General features: G+C 70.5%; 1 protein-coding gene across 5 annotated transcripts in view; it reads left to right on the top strand.

Moving 5' to 3' along the window:
- The first annotated feature begins 2,212 nt into the window (after window positions 1-2,212).
- Window positions 2,213-6,000, top strand: part of CAPN15 (calpain 15) — an 87,634-nt gene continuing 83,846 nt past the window's right edge. For all 5 annotated transcript variants that reach the window (XM_068147257.1, XM_068147255.1, XM_068147253.1 and 2 more), the window contains exon 1: window positions 2,213-2,382. The gene's annotated coding sequence lies outside the window, so the exon portion shown is untranslated. The remainder of the gene's footprint in view (window positions 2,383-6,000) is intronic.

Here is a 6,000-nt window from a genome sequence, read left to right as displayed (position 1 = left end):
TGACCTCCCTGCTCCTGCTGGCCACACTCTTCCTGCTGCAGGCCAGGATGCCATTGGCCTTCTTGGCCCCCTGGGCACACTGCTGGCTCATATTCAGGTGGCTCAAGGCTCAACCCTCAAGGGGAAGAAATTGTTCCTCATGGCCAACCCAAACCTGCCTTGATACAGCTGAAGGGCATTTCCTATTGTCCTGTTGTTTGCTCCTGGGGAGCAGAGCCCAAGCCCCAGCTGGCTGCAGAGAGCAAGGAGGTCTCCCTCAGCCTCCTCTGCTCCAGGCTCAACACCCCCAGCTCCCTCAGCTGCTCCTCCCCAGCCCTCTTCCCCAGACCCTTCCCCAGCTCTCTTGCCCTTCTCTGGCCCTGCTCCAGCTCCTCAGTGTCCTTCCTGCAGTGAGGAGCCCAGAGCTGAACCCAGTGCCTGGGGTCCCCATGAGCTGTGGTGGATGTGGGCTGGGTGAGTGCACAGACCCCAGCTGCCCCTACCCTGGCAGGGCTGAGGGCTGCAACTCATGGCAGCATCCTTGGGGAGGGCACTCCCCAGCCATGCCCTGTGCCCGGCTGCTGGCACGGCTCCTGGATCCCAAACCGGAGCATGGCCTGGAGGCAGGAGGTGACTCCGTGCCAGCCGCGGCCGCGATTCATGCCGTGCCAGGTCATTAGGAGCTGTAATTAGCCGGGTTCAACCCTAATTAGGCGGGCTCGGCGGCTCCTTCCCAGGCCGCCCGCGCAGCGCCGAGGCCGACAGGGCTGCGCTGGGCACCGGGGCTGCGCTGGGCACCGGGGCTGCGCTGCCGCCGGCGGCCCCGGGCTCTCCATCTCCCCCCCCCGCCGCCCGCCCCGGGCTCTCCATCTCCCCCCCGCCGCCCGCCCCGGGCTCTCCATCTTCCCCCCCCGCCGCCCGCCCCGGGCTCTCCATCTCCCCCCCGCCGCCCGCCCCGGGCTCTCCATCTTCCCCCCCCCGCCGCCCGCCCCGGGCTCTCCATCTCCCCCCCCCGCCGCCCGCCCCGGGCTCTCCATCTCCCCCCCGCCGCCCGCCCCGGGCTCTCCATCTTCCCCCCCCGCCGCCCGCCCCGGGCTCTCCATCTCCCTCCGCCGCCCGCCCCGGGCTCTCCATCTCCCTCCGCCGCCGGCCCCGGGCTCTCCATCTCCGCCCCGCCGCCCGCCCCGGGCTCTCCATCTCCCCCCCCGCCGCCGGCCCCGGGCTCTCCATCTCCGCCCCGCCGCCCGCCCCGGGCTCTCCATCTCCCCCCCCCGCCGCCCGCCCCGGGCTCTCCATCTCCGCCCCGCCGCCCGCCCCGGGCTCTCCATCTCCCCCCCCGCCGCCGGCCCCGGGCTCTCCATCTCCGCCCCGCCGCCCGCCCCGGGCTCTCCATCTCCCGCCGCCGTCCGCCCCGGGCTCTCCATCTGCCCCCGCCGCCCGCCCCGGGCTCTCCATCTCCCTCCGCCGCCCGCCCCGGGCTCTCCATCTGCCCCCGCCGCCCGCCCCGGGCTCTCCATCTCCCTCCGCCGCCCGCCCCGGGCTCTCCATCTCCCCCCCGCCGCCCGCCCCGGGCTCTCCATCTCCCCCCCCGCCGCCCGCCCCGGGCTCTCCATCTCCCCCCCCGCCGCTCGCCCCGGGCTCTCCATCTCCCCCCCCGCCGCCGGCCCCGGGCTCTCCATCTCCCTCCGCCGCCCGCCCGCGGCACCGGGACACGCCCGGGCGCTCGCTCGGCCTGCAGGGAGAAGCTGCTCCGCACCCTGCTCCCCGCAACCCCAGCCCCGAGCGGCCGCGCAGCCGCGGCCAGGGCAGGCCCCGCGGATCCCCGCACCCCGCCAGGGCCTGCGAGGACAGCGCCGCCTCCCCCCGCGGCCTCCCGGCCAGGCGGGGGCGCTCTGCCCGGCCGCCTGCCTGCCGCAAAGCACCCTGGGAGCGGTAGTCCTGCCCCCCAGCGCAGCCGCCCGCTGCCGGCCGCGCCTCGCCGCCGCCCTCCGCCGCTCCCTCCGGGCTCTCGCCCACCGGGCAGACCCCGCCGGGTCTCGCTCCGGCCTCCCACCCCCGCTCCCGGTGAGCTCCGTTCGGCCACCGCCTTCCGCTTCCTCCGCGCGGCGCCCCTCGGGGCTTGTAGTTCGCGCGCGCTATTCACGACGGGCTGTGCGCTGTTTGCGCGGCGCAGCGCCCGGGGGCCGCGATGGGACGCTACGCCACGGCGGCGGCGTAAGGGCGGGCTCGGGGACTCCGGGGCAGGCCGGGCCGGCGGCGGAGCGGGAGGAAGGCGCCGGCGGAGCGGCCGGGCGCCGCGGCGGGCGGGCAGGCGGGAGGGAGGAGGTGGAAGTTGCTCTGCCCGGGGGAAAGTACGGGGCCGGGCAGGGACGCGAGCGGCAGCGCGGCCGCCTCCGTGCCCAGGTAAGCGGCGGCGGGGGGCGGCGGGGGCCTCCGGCGGCGCGGGGGAGGCGGGGACGGGCCGCCCGGGGCCTCTCGCCGCAGTCCTGCGGGCCGCGGCTCCCACCCGCGCGGCCGGGTTGCCGTTCCGCCGGCCGGAGCCTCCGGCTGGGCCCCGGCCTCCCCCGGCTGCCCCGCACCACCTGTTGCCGGTGGGCCCGGGCCCGGCTGGCCGGGGAGGGGGCGGCGGGAGCCGGGGCTGGGGGCCGGGGAGGTGGGGGCCGGTGCCGAGGTCCTGCTGCTGGGGCCAGCTGGGGAGCCGGGAATCCGCCTTCGGGGGTCTGTGGCTGTTGGGGCGCCTCATGCGGGGTCTGAGGAGACCCGAGGGCTGCGGCTGCCCTCCTGTTCCCTCAGCCCCGGCGGGGCTCCGGCCGGCTCGGGAGCGCTGCAGCAGCCGTGGGGCACGGAGAGGCTCCGTGCTGCAGCGCCTGACCTGCCCGCACCGAGCCCCGGCACTGCGCTCTGCGCTGGGCACAGGGCGATGGAACCCCCCCGGGCCGGGGAGCCTCGGGCACGGTGACGCCGAGCTCCGGGGCTGCACCACGGCAGAGCCGCCCAGAGAAGCGGGGCCGCCTGTCCTTGAGCTCCGCACTCTAACCTCCAGGCTAGAAACCTCTCTGCTGGCGACTGCGAGGGGCTTCATGCGGAGTTTGTGAAGCGTGTGCCCTGTGGCATCGCTCGGCAGGCTCTTGGACTTGGCTCTCCTAGGGCTGCGGGGGCCCCGGTGCCTCGGCAGGACCCCCGGAGCTGCCCGCACGTCGGCTCCGCTGCCGCCGCGAGCACGCCAGCCTCCAGGTCCCGGCTGCAGACCTCGGTTCCCGTGGAAGGGAAAGGCTCAGCCCGCGGTGCAGCCTCTCCATTTGCCGAGCAGCTCTCCCCTCCCTCCCTGCCCCTGCCTGGGGGGTGCCTCCCTGCCCCCCTCGCCCAGCAGGAAGCACACGTTGCGGGGTGGTCATCTGCTGGGGGCCGGTGGAACAACGTGCCCGTTGTGTGGGGAAGGGCAGGGTGTCTCCTGCCAGCAGCTGTTCCCATGGGAATCTCAGCTGGGGCTCAGCAGTCTGCAGGCCCCGGGCTGCGGCTGGGTCGGCTTTGCATGGGCAGGCAGAAGGTTAGCTGGGAAGTGCTTACTGGGCATGTCCCGGGGTGGTCATGCACGGAGTGTGGTGTGCTGCTGAGCATCAGGCAGGAGGCTGTGGAGAGCAGGAGAAGGGATAGGTTGGACTCGATGATCCTCGAGGTCCTTTCCAACCTAAGTGATACTGTGATACTGTGAAGGACTGAGAGGGAGCTGAGGTGCTGGAGAGGTCAGGCTGTGGCCCCCGTGGAGCTGAACACAGATCTTGTCAGACTTGGAGCGTTTGGCACCTGGGGTGTATAGGGACTTGTGCCTCTGCAATAGGGGCTCCAAACCTGGAGCACTGCATCCAGTGTTGGAGCCTCTGAGCCAGGAAGGATCTGGAGGGGCTGGAAGGTGTCCAGAGCAGGGCCAGGAGGAGGAGCAGAGGGCTGGAGCTGCTCTGCTGTGAGCACAGCCTGAGAGAGTTGGGGTTGTGCAGGCTGGAGAGGAGAAGGCTCCCAGGAGACCTCCTTGTGGCCTTCCAGGATCTGCAGGGGGCTCCAGGAAAGCTGGGGAGGGACTTTGGAGGGGGTCAGGGAGGGATAGGAGTGGGGGGGATGGAGCAAAGCTAGAAGTGGGGAGATGGAGATTGGCTGTGAGGAAGAAGTTGTTGGCCAGGAGGGTGGTGAGAGCCTGGCACAGGTTGCCCAGGGAGGTGGTGGAAGCCTCCTGGCTGGAGGTGTTTGCAGCCAGGCTGGAGGTGGCTGTGAGCAACCTGCTGTGGTGTGAGGTGTCCCTGGCCATGGCAGGGGGTTGGAGCTGGCTGAGCCTTGAGCTCCCTTCCAGCCCTGAGCATTCTTTGGTTCAAGCATTCTCTGTGCAAGCTGCCACCTTCCCTCACTCGCAGCAGAATGGTGGTGGGAGGGTGGCCTGGTGGTAGCAGACCAACCAACCTCCTGTGCTGCTGCCAGCCTGCTGGTGGCTCTTGTGTGGCCCTTCCTCCAGCCCCACTGCTGCCCACACTGGCTTGTGGCTCTGAGTGAGGCAGAGCAGGGCTGGGCTGTGCCCCAGGAGCAAGCTGTGGTTGCCTGACCCTGTGTCAGAGAGGCATGATTCAAACCCCCAGCACTTGGTGTACGTGGGGAGTTGCATCAGCTCTTGTTTGTGTCCAAGGCTGGAAGAGTTGGGAGGCAGAAGGCAAGACCCAACACTGCTCCCTGGCCCGGGTGGGGTGGGAGGGCTGGAGAGCCTTTGAAGGTGTGATGGGACTTGCTGCTGTCTGCTCAGCCCTGCTGCCTTGGCAGGCAGCACGGCAGCCTCCTTCAGCCTGCTGCCTGGGGGGACCCTGGGGCGTGGGCCCAGCCTCCTGCCCTGTGCATTGGAGTAAGTGTGGAGAAAGAGCCCAAAACTGCTCTGAACAAGAGGCAGGCTGCCTGCCCGGGCTCAGAGCTGCCTTGCAGTAGCAGCAGGGCTGAGGCACTGCTTCCACACTGTGCTGTCTGAGCCAGGCCACAGCTGCAGCCCTGGGGCCAGTCCTGGGCTCCCCAGCTCAGGAGAGACAGAGAACTGCTGGAGAGAGTCCAGGGCAGGCTGCAGAGCTGCTGAGGGGCCTGGAGCAGCTCTGGGAGCAGCAAAGGCTGAGAGCCCTGGGGCTGAGAGCCTGCAGAAGAGCAGCCCCAGAGGGCAGCTGAGCAATGCTCAGCAAGAGCTAAAGGAGCTGGGGGGGGCAAGAGGCTGGGGCCAGGCTCTGCTGAGTGCTGCCCAGGGCCAGCAGAAGGGACAGCAAGGGGCAGAAAGTGTCAGGCAGGAGGTTGGAGCTGAGCAGGAGGAGAAAGTTGTTTGGGGTGAGGCTGCTGGAGGCCTGGAGCAGGCTGCCCAGAGAGGTTGTGGAGTCTGCTGGTGTGGAGAGCTTCCAACGCCCCCTGGGCACTGTGCTGCTGGGCAGGGTGCTGGGGGTGCCCTGCTTTGGCAGGGGGTTGGGTGGGTGAGCTCCAGGCTGGAGCAGATGCTCTGCAGTCTGTTCAGGCCCCTGCCCTGTGGGATTCTGTGTGCTGTGGAGGGGCTGAGAGGCCCTGGTCAGAGGCACTGATTTCCACAGCGCTCTGCTGTGTGCCTTTGTCTGAGGATCTCTGGCTGTGCAGGGGCTGTGCCTGGGCCCTGCTGCTGCCTCAGCCAGCTGAGCACGGGTGGCTTTATCTCCTGGAGAGCAGCAGGCTGCTGCCATCCCTCCTGCAGCTCGGGTGGGAGCTTGCCAAGTTTGCAGCCCTGGCACGTGGGGCGGCGGGAGGGAGAGGCTGGCAGCGCCCGGCGGGCACGGCGGTGCCATGCTGGTGACACTGCTGGGGACACTGCCTGTGCTCAGCTGAGCTGCACACCAGGGACCTGCCTGTGCTCAGCTGAGCTGCACACCAGGGACATGCCTTTTCCTCCCTCCCCACTTCACCTGAAGCCAGGCTTTGGCTCGTTCCTGGCTGGGCTCTGATCCTTGCTGTGAGCAGAGGGGGCTGGGAAGGAGCAGGTCCTGC

The sequence above is a fragment of the Melanerpes formicivorus genome, unplaced genomic scaffold, assembly GCF_026170545.1.
Source record: "Melanerpes formicivorus ecotype bairdi unplaced genomic scaffold, bMelFor1.0.p_v2 SCAF_14, whole genome shotgun sequence".
Lineage (NCBI taxonomy): Eukaryota > Metazoa > Chordata > Aves > Piciformes > Picidae > Melanerpes > Melanerpes formicivorus.
This window is presented reverse-complemented; position numbering and strand designations above follow the sequence as displayed.